Source organism: Pteropus alecto, unplaced genomic scaffold (assembly GCF_000325575.1).
Source record: "Pteropus alecto unplaced genomic scaffold, ASM32557v1 scaffold7, whole genome shotgun sequence".
NCBI lineage: Eukaryota > Metazoa > Chordata > Mammalia > Chiroptera > Pteropodidae > Pteropus > Pteropus alecto.
Genome location: NW_006494614.1, coordinates 7,947,124 through 7,960,706, shown reverse-complemented (window position 1 = coordinate 7,960,706; position 13,583 = coordinate 7,947,124). Strand labels below are relative to the sequence as shown.

At 35.3% G+C, this 13,583-nt stretch overlaps 1 pseudogene; it reads left to right on the top strand.

The window, feature by feature from the left end:
* Positions 1 to 9,288: 9,288 nt before the first annotated feature.
* On the top strand, positions 9,289 to 9,404 carry LOC112475056 (annotated as a pseudogene).
* The last annotated feature ends 4,179 nt before the right edge of the window (positions 9,405 to 13,583 follow it).

Sequence of the window (13,583 nt, the reverse complement as noted above, 5' to 3'; positions counted from 1 at the left end):
TTGGGTGTGTGGCTGTAGGCTATGTTCTGTTGATGGGCAAGTTTGCTAGCAGGGCTCTTTAGTTGGGGGGTGGGGTCCTCTAGCTATCTTCCACAGTTGAGTAGAGGTAGAGTCTGTGCTCTGAAGTTGGGTGTGGTCACTGTCAGAACTCCTTTGTTGGGCATAAAGCTATGGTTGGTGATTGGGCAAGGCCACTGACTATACTACCTGGCTAGGCCAAGCCACAGGCTGCATTCAGCCATCTGTCAAGGCTGTAGGGTGGGCCCTACAACCAGACAATATATACTGCTTTCTGAGGCTGTCGAAGGTCACTGTTTAGGCTCCCTGGTTATGGAGGACCAGAGGCTATACTTAACAGTTTGGCAGACTGCTGACCTTGCCCAAGCCAGGCTATAGGATGGGCTCTGCAGCTCTCAGATTCTCTTGTCAGACTTCTTAGACAGTAAGATTGGAGATCCTACGTAGCATTTGGGCAAGACTTCAGATTTGCTTCCCTGACTTCAGATTTGCTTCCCAGGTTTAGCTATGGAACAGGCTTCATATCCAATATTGCTTGTTGGCTGGAGACCTAAATCAGGTATAACTGCCAACTGAGCTTTCTTGCCAGACAAAGCCACCAGCTCAGCTCGGCAGACTGGCAGAGCCACTGGCTGGGCTCTCTGTTCAGATACTGCTACAAGGAGCAATGCAGTCTGCCAGATCTGAGTGCTGGTTGCTGTAAGCCCTACTCCCCTTCTCCATCCCAATGTGATCCACAGTGGTCAAGCCCTATAGAGTTTCCCAGTGATCTCTGTGAAACAAGACCTGAATGGACTTCCCAGGAAGCATTCTTCAATGCTGGGGGAGCTGGATGTCCACCTTGGGCTCTCTTTTTCCCACTGGAGAAGCCATAATTCTCCAGGAGATTCTTTGAGTGTGGCACGGTGCCAACTTGAGAAATAGGCAACCTGGTCAGAGTGTAGCCACTCCTTTCACCCTTTGAATGGGGTCCTTCTCAGTCTCTGTGGTCCAGAAGTTGGCTTCAACCTTACCCTCAGGTTCTGGGATTTTTTTTTTTTTCTTTTCCTGGAGGTGTCTTGTCTGTGGTGAGTTAATGCTGGAATTCTTATAAGGGGACCAAAGTTGGGAACAACCAATATTGATATCTTGATGATGTCACTCTCTACAGAGTGACGCTCATCTTTTGTGTATTTTTTTTTTTTTTGAGCAAAAATTCTTCCCAAGAATGCCTCCCCTCCACCCCCCATAATGTCTAAGGAAAAAAAAATAAAATAAAACAAGTAAAAACATTTAGAAAAACTCTGCTTTGGATATACAAAAATTGGTTAAGTCTATGCATTAAAAATGAAAATAACAGTGAAGTGGAAATTTTTAAGAGTCTTGTCAATGAAGTCTTCAAATTTCTGCTTTACACATCTGCTCTACACACAGAAGGTCCTGGGTTCACACCCCAGCTGGAGCCACGGACAATACCCCAGGGGCGCCAGGCCCCAGGTACACACAATGAGCCGTGGGAGGAGACACCTTGCCTTCAGAGATCCAGTTCTTAAGGGGAAACGGCAACATCTATAGGTCAAGGGTGGAAGTGGAGGCGGGGGTGGGAGGAGGAATTAAAGAAGGGAAAAAATATACTAAAAAAAAAGAAATTTCTATCCCCCTTATTTGCTGTAAATAAAGGGTATGAAAGTAAGGGGCAACTATATTTCTTTAATATCAAAATTTCATGTAAACATCGCCTGCTCTTTAGAACATACATTTTTTTATATGTCTATAGTTATAGAACATACACTCTTGTAATGTAATATACACTTTTTAATGCACATTTTAAATAAGAAAACTGAAAATGTAGAAATGATTACCTTCTAAGATAGACTGTGGAGAATAAAGTAATAAAGAGGGTTGTCAGGGGAGGGAAGTGATGATGGTGATGCTGGAAAAACACCTTGAAGGGAAGCAGCATCAGGCATTATTCCCACGTTTTACATTGTAACTAAGTGTGAGAGCACCAGGCTGCTCACTACACAGTTGAGGGAAGTGTGAGTCTGAGCACCACTGAAATGGGGATATTTTCTGTGTCTCATAATTACCAAAATATTAATAGCAAAATGCTCCTTATTAAAAAAACAGTACTCTTAATTTTCAGGTTCACAGTTTGTCAGCCTAATATACACTGCACTGTAAAAAAACAAAAATAATGTAAATATTAAAAATAATTGTAAAGATTTTAATGTAGCTTACCAGAGGATAATAATATAAATGCATATATAAAGTTTCACTTATTTTCCCACACAATTTTATTTTCTTCATTTGCTGATTCCATTGGATGTGGAAAATATGACATAGAATTGATATTTGATGCCACTACATGTATACAAGACAATTTAAACATATAGAAGTATAGTCAGAAACACAAATATAAGTTATCTAGAAAAAGAAAAAGTATTTGTAACAAGAGCATATGGAAAAAGCACTGGGATACTGGTCATTTAAAATTTTCCTTCACTGGTTTTAAGTTGTCATATACTAATGTAGACAATAGTCTACATGGCATATAATTAAACTGGTCAAATTGAAAAACTTCCTTTTCTTACATTTATAATTTTTAATTTAATTTTTTTGTAAGTCATATAGATGCACGTGATAAAAAACAAACCATTCTGTCTTTCTGACTCTCTCCTCAGGAGTAACTGCAATTACTAATTTAAGGTGTATTCTATGAATTGTATGGCTTTCTTTTTGGTTCCTTTTTGTTATTGATTTTTTTTCTATTTTTTTAAATTAAATTTATTGAAGTGACATTGGTTAATAAGATTATATGTTTCAAGTGTACAATTCTATAATACAGCATCTGTGTATTTCATTGTGTGCTCACCAGAGTTTAGTTTCCTTCCAAAACCTTTCTTACCAGGGAAACTGTTCCCACAGGAGAGAGATTAGAGAAGTGTCCTCCATGTCCAAGGAGATCGCAACATTAGGAATTCATTTTATCTAGTTTATCTCTCCTTGTGGTCTTTCACTTCGAAGTTAGCACACATAGAGAAATGTTATATAGAGGATAGTGATAGAAAAGTCCTTTTTGGGTTTCATTGTATATTATCTGAAAGGTCTTTCATTTAATTATATCAACTGGAAAGAGACCACCTTTTGTGAGACAATTCCCCTGTGCCATTCTCATAGCCCTCAGTACTTTAACCTTGATTTTGTAGACTTATGTGCATATTACTGTTCAGATGTAAATTTTACTGGGAGCAGGGCCCTTATCTGTTATGCCAGTGGTTCCCAACCCTCAAGCCGCAGACTGGTACTGGTCCATGGCCCATTAGGAATGAGGCATCACAGCAGGAGGTGAGTGGTGGGCAAGCGAGCCAAGCTTCATCTGGATTTGCAGCCTCTCCCCAGCGCACTAGCATTACTGCCTCAGCTCCACCTGAGATCATCAGGCATTAGATTCTCATAGGAGCACCAGTCCCTGGTGCCAAAAAGGTTAGGGACCACTGTGTTAAGCTCATTCAAGAAATAGTATTTAGTCCTGTGACAAATGTTGTTAGAATTTAAAGATGAATAAGACAGACTGCTGGTAGTCTAGTTAAGGAGAAAGATAAGAAAGCCAATAATATCAAGAGAGATATGGATGAAAGTGGTGTTGCCAAAACATAAATTCAGTCATGTCAGAAATCTGACAGGGAAATACATAGCAGATAGTTGGCAACTCTGCTCAGGGATTAGAGAAGATTTCACAGGGCAGTTGCATTTAGGATGAGCCTAACAGATAGGCATCCAAGGAGGAAGAAGATTTTGAATAAACAGCATTGATGAAAGTACTATGTTATGACAACTATGGAATGTCTAGAGAACTGGCAAAAATTCAGTAAGTCTACAGTATAGGGTATGTAATGCTAGAAAGTTTGCATTTTATCCTGAATCTACTGAAGCATTTTTAGCTGTAACAAAATTGACAAAATTAGATTTTGCTGGTAAGAGAATGAGATCACTCCCATGGTCTACGGTAACTATAAAATATGTGAGATCAGTTGAATTGAATTAGAGAACTTCTGGATCCAAGTAATAGAAAATTCAACCTAAGTTCATTTGTAGCTTAAAGATGATTAATTGTCTCACAACCAGTGTTAAGGTGGAATCTTTGTATGGATTCAGTCAGGGCTTAGGCTCCATTTCTCTCTGAGTCTTTACTGGCCTCCCCTACGAGTTGACTCTTCCTCAGTTGGCTCCTCTCCATATATAAGATGGCTGCCATCAGTAACTGGGATTATATACTTACCTCTTCACATTTGGGGAGAAAAATCATTTTCCCGCAATGATTGAACAATGATTCTAAATTTCTATTTTATTAGCCCTGCTTGAACACTGCAGCATGAGAGATGAAATGCATATGAGAGTATGTTAATCAGTACCGATGCCTAGAGCTGGTAGTCATATTGATCCTAACCATATTAAGGATAGCTAAACAACAAGGGAGACTTGGTTTCCAAAAGGAAATTATGCATGTTATATTAAAAAACAAACAAACAAAACAGAGATGGGAGCTGAATAGGGAGCCAGAAAATGTACATAAAAAAATATACACAACATTGTCCAGGCAAGAAATGACAGAAAGTTCAATTTATATATTTGAAGTAGAAATAAGGAGAAGTGGAAAGTTTTGAAAGTGTCAACTGATTGATTTTGACAAGTGTGGAAAAGGGAGAAATGAAGAATGACTCCAAGTTTTGTGGTTTGAGTAAATGGAAACTTGGTAGTGGTATAAATGAAGGTAAAAAAAAAAAAAAAAAAGAACAAGGATTAAGTTTAGAAAAATGAGAATTGGGTAAGATTATTAGCTGTTTGGAATATATTGAGTTTAAGGTGCTTGTGTGAGTCCAAATTGATATGCTTTTAAAAAGTAATTTAATAGATAGATGTGAATTCCTACATACAGATCTTGACTGAAACAAAGACATAGATAAAAGTAGAGATTAATGGTAATTTACACAGAAGTAATGAATGAGAATAACAAGGGTAGATTTGTTGAGTGAAAGGTAAAAGGGCCAAATACAGAATCCTGACAGTGTTAAAATTAAGAGATTGAACAAGATTAAAAAGAAGCTTTAGAGACTGAGAAAGAAGAATACTTAAGGCAGAATCAGAAGACTGTGTGGGGTTTCAATGTGGTGGGAGTGAGAATATCAGGGAGGAGAGATTGATTATCTACCTTTTACATAACTTTATGTAATATGTATTATTAAAAAGCATATCTAGGGCAGAAATAGGCTCTTTTAGACAGAATGATAAGGGAAAGCCTGTCTGAGGTGGTGATAATTGACTCGAGACCTAATTTTAAAAAGTAAGGAAACATTTAAATTTGGGGAGAAAATTTTTTCAGGCAGTCAGAGTGGCAAGTGAAGTGGACTTAAAATGGATAAAGAATGACAAGAAGGCCAATATGATCGCAGAACAGATACTTCTAAAATTACGGGCACAGATTAGAGCAAGGGAGGATTTACAGATTATGGATTTTAGACAGTAGACTTTACGTATGATGGGAGGTTGTTGAAAGATTCTGAGAAGAAAAGTACCATGATCTAATTTACATTAAGAAAAAAAAAAAGTCCTGGATCTTACCTGGAAGAAAGTCTACAGGGGGAGAAAGAAAAAGGGTGAAGATCGATTAGCCATTTGTTTGGGAAGTCTAGGTATGGATGATAGTGGGATGACCTACAATGTTTATGGTAGAAAGGCAAAAAATTTTGTATTCAAAATCAATCCTGAAGGTGGCAAAGTTTAAAGCAGTTGTTAATATAAAGTGGAGAGAAAGGGAGGAGTCAAGGTGACTTTTAGGTACTGGCCTAGATGGGAGCACTGAGGAAAGAGCTACTTGGAAGAAGAAGGAATGGACATTTCTGCTTTGGTGCAGATGCACTTCCTATGTTTTGAAATATTCAAGTGGAACTATTGACAGGATAGTGTAATAACATAAATGTGAAGGTAAGAGGATAGTTTGGTGCTAGAGATATTAGGGAACCTGAATGAGATCAGGCACTTAAAAGTGAAAAGAGATGAATATGCTTAAGTCAGCAGAACCCATATTTAGTGTTTTTGAAAGATAAGAAAGATTCCCAAAAAGGAGATCTTTGTAGTAGGAGTAAAATCTTGGGGATGTGTTTTTCCAATAGCCAAGTGAAGACAGTGATTCAAGAAAGCAGGGAGCATTTAATGTTTTAAATGCTGCCAAAAAGGAGAAGGACTGGAAAACAATCACTTGTGCTGAAGAATTCAATGAGAGGATTTCATTGGGTTGTTGGGAATAAGATGTTGGAGAAGATAATGAAAGAATGGGAGCTAAGGAACTGGAGGTAGCAGATACAGAAACCTCTTTTTAATACATTATTTTTTCTATAAAAGAGAGAATAAAAATGGCAGATATAGTTGAAAAAGGCTGTGAGGTCAAGGAGTGTTTTTTTTTTTTTTTTTTGTAGTAATAGTAGATCATGCTTGTTTATAATGGGAATTTTCTTGTGAAAAAGAATGAATTGATGATGCAATTCAAAATGTTTGAGTAGATCAGAGAGGTGATGTCAGCCACAACTGGAAGGGTTGGCTTAGTTGTTGGCTTAGTTGTTGGTACTGTTCATCTATTTGTAGAGGGAAGTATAAGTTGGGATAGATTGGTAGGTTTGTTAAGATGATTAAATTATCTTCCAGTTGCTTCTGTTTTTATCAAGGAAGCAAGAATCAAATTATTAGCTGATAGTAAGGAATTATTTTGGAAGGTAATAAGTTTTGTCTTCAACTGGAAATAATGGCAATGAAGTTTCTATTGAAGCTTACAACGGGTTAAAAATCATTGTTAGTGATATACTGAGATAAGATGCCAAGAACAGAGCTAGCAATATGACTGAACTAAGACAATTTAAAATTATTTAATATAGTTAACATCAAGATCCTAGTTAGTTCTCTTGACAATTGACATACTCCTTGCTCTCTCTTTACATTTCTCCATATCTCTATGCTTTTTCACCCCGTTCTTTGAATCTTTTCCAGTAGAGAATTAGCAAAAAATATATATATTTATATATATATATTTTACATATGTACATATATAAAGGTCATATAACTTTATTTTTATGAGAAATTTCTAAAGAAATGTTTGTTTGGAGAGATGACACCCATAGACTTTTTTATCCATGCTAACTTTGTCCCCTTTAAAAATAGATGATCAAAAGGTGTTTGTATTCCTATCTAGTTACAAATTTTCAATAAAGGAAAAGGAAACAATAGTAAAGACTTTCCTGTGATTAAATCTAATTGCTAAAAGTCCAGATTACTTCATTGTAAGCACACCTTTGTTCACTACACAATGCCTCTGATTACAGAGAAAATAATATTACTTAGATATAGATTGTCATTTCATAATTGTAAAGAGGTCAGTTTATCATGAAGGCGGAACAATCTTAAATGTTTACGCACCTAAAAGAGAATTTCAAAATACTTGAAGGAAAAATTGATAGAACTACAAGGAGAAGGAGGTAATTTCATGATTAAAGTTGAAAATTTCAATACTCTTCTCTCAATACTTGATAACTCAAATAGACAGAAAATCAGGAAAGATAATAAATGCCATGAAGAAAACTATCAATAAAATTGATCTGATTGACAATTTTAGAATACTGTATCCAAAAACAATAGATCTCACATTGTGTTCAAATGTGCATGGAACATTTTCCAAGATCAACTATAAAACAAGTCTCAATAAATTTAAACGATTTAAGTCATACAGAGTATGTTCTTGTACCACAATAGAACTAAGTTAGAAATTAATAACAGAAAGATATCTGGATAATCCACAAATATTTAGAAACTAAACAACTTACATTCAAATACCCGTGGATCAAAGAGTAAATCAAAAGTAACATTAAAAATTTTTGGACCGAATGAAAATAAAGTCAGAGCATATCAGAATTTGTCAGATGCCACTAAAACAATAAGTACATAGAAAGAAATTTATAGCTCTAAATGACTATATTAGAAAATAAAATCTCAAGTAAATGATATTTACTTCTACCTTAAGAAATTAGGGGACTAAAAAAGAGAAAATTAAACCCAATCAATACAGATGAAAGGATATAATAAAGATCCACGTGAAAAATCACTGAAGTTAGAGAACAATAACAAAAAATATAAAATCAGTAAAACCAAAATCTGATTCTCTGAGAAAGTCAGTAACATTGATAAGGTCTATCCAGACTGATCAGGGAAATAAAGGAAGAAGAAACAGATTACATAAGAAATAAGAGATGATATTGTGACAGAATCAACCAATATTAAAAGGATAATAAAGGAATATTATGAACAAATTTTTGACAATAATTCAAACTTAGATGAAATGAACAAATTCCTTGGAAGACAATACTAACAAAGCTCTTTCACCAAGAAATAGATAACCTGAGTAGGTTTTCCATCCGTTAGACATTGAATTTAAGTTTAAATACCTTTCCACAAGAACAACTCCAGGTCTATATGGCTTTATTGGTGTATCCTACCAAATATGTAAGGAAGAAATAATACTCATTCTATATAAATTTTTATATAAATTGAAAAACAACATTATTTGTCATTATGGAAGTGATCAATTGTAATCAAGATGAGATATCACCTGTTATGGAGTGAATGTTTGTGTCTCCCCAAAATCGATATGTTAAATTCCTAATATTTGGAGGTGGGACTTTTGGAAGTAATTAGGTCATGAAGGTGGAGTCCTCATGAAAGGACTAGTGCCCTGATAAGAATCCCTGCAAAGATACAAGAAGGTGACCATCTGAAAACCAAGAACCAAGAGAAACCTCACCAAGAACCAAATTTTTTCACACATTGATCTTCGACTGCCCAACCTCCAAAACTTGAAAAATAATTATTTATTGTTTAAGCCACTCAGTCTATGCTGTTTGTTTAATCAGTCCAAACTGACTAAGACACAACTTCACACAAAATAGAATGGGTAAAATTAGAAATACTGATCCTACTAAAAGTTGATTAGAAAGTAGAACTCTCATATCCTTTTGATTGGTATTTTCAATGGCAGAACAACTTTGAAAAACAGTTTGGCAGGGTTTTTTAAAATGTTACCCATATACTTACTATATCCATGCAAAGCACATATTTGTATGAAGACTTCTACACAAATGCTCATGGAAATGTAATAACCTGGATGTGATTCCATAGTGTAGCATATAGCACGTCTGCTTTACACTCAGAAGGTCCTGGGTTCATGCCCCAGTGGAGCCATGGTCCATGGTCTACGGCCATGCCACCCTGGACCAGCCTGATGTCTGATCTCGGAAGCTAAGCAGGTTTGGGCCTGGTTAGTACTTAAATGGGAGACCACCTAGGAAGACCAGGTACTGTAAGCATAAATAATAAAAATAATTTAAAAAATGTAATAACCCAAAACTGGAAAAAAAAAGTGTCCTTAAACAGGTGAATGTATAACAAAACAGTGTTGCATCCATACAGAAGAATACTCAACAATATAGATGAATGGGTTATCAATAAACACAACCACATTATCATAGTAAGTTAAAGAAGACAGATGAATGATATAGACTATATGTTTCCATTTATGTAGAATTCTAGAAAATGAAAATTAATCTATAGTGTCAAAAAGCAATTAGTGTTTGCCTGGGGTTAGAAGAGAACATACTAAGGGAAGAGTGAGAGATTACAAAGAGTCTTAAGGAAACTTCTGGGTAATTAATATGTTCATTATTTTGATTGTGATAAAATCTTAACATGTGTATCACTGGTTGCTATCTTTTTCATGCATAGTGCCAACATTTTATTTAGAGCTACCATATCCTGTGGAGGGGCACAGATGGTCTCTTTTTCACATCTATAATGACATAACACTTATAGTTAAATTTTCCCAAATGGCAAATGACTTTCTTCCATAAACACAGTCTCAAAATACAGAGTCCTGCTCTTCTTTTTCCATTCTCTGTCTCCTGTCAGTGCTACCTTCACTGAGCTACTGCTTCACTCACTTGAATGTCATTGATATTCAGCCAGTTGTATCAGTTATACTGCATCAGGCCACTTCTGACCACATGACTCCCAGCTTAAAAACATTTAAATGAGGATTCCAATATTTATGAGATTTTGTTCAAAATTCTTACTGTGATTAAGGTTTTCCAAGATCTTTTCTCTGGGAATCATCAAGACCTTTGAAGGGTTCAGATCTCTGGCTAATGGCAAAAAAACAAACAAACAAACAACTCACTGATAAAATCCATGTCTCTGGTAATTCCCTCATTTGCTTTCAGCAGGGCCAGCCTGAAGTCGATAGTGTGGGCTGAATGAGAAATTTCTTCTACTGGAGACCACTCTGCTAAGAGTGAGATAATGTCTTTTTTCTACAAATTTTGTGAAGGCTCCAGGACACCAATGAACTTAAGTATCCTGTCCTTTTTGTGAACATGGCTCCAATCTCAGTGAATGCGTAATATGAATCCTAAAAAGCAATTAGAGGTTTTGCTGTCAACTCACTGGATCTACCAATATCTTAGCTTCACTGAGCATTCTCATCACTCCCTTTCCCAATTCAAGTCAACTAGTTTCATGTTATCAAGTCATTTCTAATAATATTACCTACAGGATAAGATTTGTCATAAATATTTATTAGTGCTTACTGTCAGGCACTGTCCTTAGTATTTACATAAATTATTTTATTTAATCCTCCTTAGTCTTTGAGTGAATTTTAATTATTTCCTTTAAAGAAATCATGGTTTAGAAACTTTAAGTAACAGGTCCAAGATCACAAATCTAGATAGTAATGGAGCCAAAATAGGAATCTTTGTGTCAAACTCCAAAGTCCTTCTCCTGCACATTACTTTATATACATATTTCCATCTTATCATTCCATTTATTCCAAAAATTCATCAAGGAATACATTAGTTCCTTTATCCGTGGTTTCACTTCCCTCAGTTTCAGTTACACAAGGTCAATCACTGTCCAACAACATTAAATAGAAAATTCCAGAAATAAACAATTCATAACTTCTAAATTGTGTGCTATTCTGAATAATGTGATAAAATCTCACACAGTCCTGCTCTAACCTGCCTGGGACCTGACTCATCCTTTTGTCCAGCATATCCACACTATACATGTGTTAGTCACTTAGTAGCCACCTTGGTTATCAGATTGATTGTTGAGAGCATTGCAGTGCTTGTGTTCAAGTAACCTTTATTTTATTTATCAATAGCTCCAAAGCATAAGAGTAATGATGCTGGCAATTAGGATACGCCCAAGAGAAGCCATAGAGTGTTTCCTTTAAGTGAAAAGGAATGTATGTATTAGGAAAAACATAATTTATATAGCATTTGATACTATACTCAATTTCCATTGGCATCCATTGGGAGTCTTGGAACTCATCCTTTCATGGTAAGGGAAGACTACTGTATGTTGAAAATGTTTGACAATATGGCTGCTACCATAACAACACTACCAGCAAGAACTCTGGCTAATCGTTTGATATCATCTGTCCTTCCAGAAAAGTTTATCCAAAAGTTACTTTTTATTTTTTAACCATATAAAAGGACAAAGAACAGAAATGTTCTAATTATAATGGTTGGTCATTCTTTCATGCTTGTATGAGCATTGGTATGTTTGTGCATTTTCCAGCAGGGGCCATGAGTCAATTGAATGCTCAGTCATAGATTTGGAATTAAGACTGGTTTCTCTTCATTATGGCGAAAGATGGTGCTATAGTTGTTAAGTGGATATATAAATTTTTCTTAAGCACCAATCAGAAAAAATAGAGTAGAAATCTTTCTTAAGTAAGGAATAATTGTGCTGTTTTTCTTCATCTTATTTCTTAAATCCATTTCTTTTATCTTTTTCATGACCACCACTATAGGTTTAATTCTTATTATCTGTTGTATAAATTATTTCACTATCTATTAATTGATCTTCTATCTTTAGTCTTCTTTAAGTATTTAGTATTCATGGCATCAGCCAAAACTTTTAAACAGTTTATCAGGATACCTCCTCTCCCAAAACTTGCATGAGTCCTTATTACATCTTCCTGGAGGGCAAAGGGCATTTAACATTTATTTTTCTATTCAGATTGATAAAAAACACAGGAACATTGCTATGCTTGTCTTTGTGCGTATATTTTGTAAATGAAAAAAATGAATGAATGAATGAATGAGAATAAAGTTTCGTGGCGTAGAAACATGACATATCAAGTGCATGTGATAATTCATTGCCCTTTCACATTTTTTAAATACTGTAATGACTAATTTGAGGGACTCAATTCAACTCTCCCTAGTGGATGTAATTTGAATTTATTATGTATTTTCATTACATGTGGACACTATCGTAACCTGCAATTGGGAGATTCACATACTAAAAGCACACTTGTGGAGGTTTTAAATCATGTCCATAAATCTTTGATAATAATCCCTTTTAAAGATGGAGTCTAATTCCTCTCCCCTTGAGCGGATTCAATCTAGTGCTTTGCTTCTATTTTAATGAATAGATTATGGCGAAAGTGACAGCGGGTGACTTCAAAGAATAGGTCTCTCTCTTGGCTCATTCACTCTGAGGAAAGTCAGCTGCCATGTTATGAAGACACTCAAGCAGCCCAATGGAGAGGTCATGAGGTTGGAAACTGAAGTCTCCAGGCAATGGTCTATAAGGAACTGAGGCCACCTGACAACAGTCACGTGTGTGAGTTGGAAGCAGATTTTCCAGCCTTGGTCAAGCCTTCAAATGACTGCAGTCCTAGTCAATACTTTCGTTGCAATTTTATAAGAGATCCTAAACTAGAGCCAACCAGCTAATCTGCTCCTGTTTTTCCAACTCATAGAAATAATGTTTTAAGCCACTACATGGTAACACAACTTGTTATGTAACAAAAGATAACTAAACGGGACTTGGGGCAGATTTTATTTTGAAACAAATTTGTAGGAGGAAATAAGGAATATGGTCAGAAATAGTTGATGTTGAATCCTCTCTATTTATTTTACAGGCAGAAATTAATAGCCATTATGTCAAGAACATAGCAACACTTTCCATGGAATATTTGGGTTGCAAAGATAGAAAAAACAGCTCAGACTTACATCATCATCATTATCATTCTTACCAAATAATATTCAAAATAAGCATTTCAAATTATAGTCTTGTATTCAATACCTTTTATAAAGCCACTAAATAACCTATCACAGCTCTTAAGGACTCAGAGACTAGCATTCTCAATGCCACAAGTATTCTGCTTGTAATTTTTTTTTCTTTCCTTTGTTTTTATAAAATGAACTTTATATTCCAAATTACTGATTCATTGTTAATTATATTTTTACAAGTGAGATATATGTTTTGATAGTGTATATGAACTTGTACAGAATGGCTTATTGATTAATATTATAATAAGTTTGCAAAGCATGTTTTCAAATTCACATGCTACCCTTTTTAAAATTGAGCTTAAATTAGATATTATATTTTATTTTATATTGTACTAGATAACAACAAAACAATTTCTTAGAATGTGGAAATATTTTTATAATTAGCACAATAACTTTGTAAAGAGTGAGTAA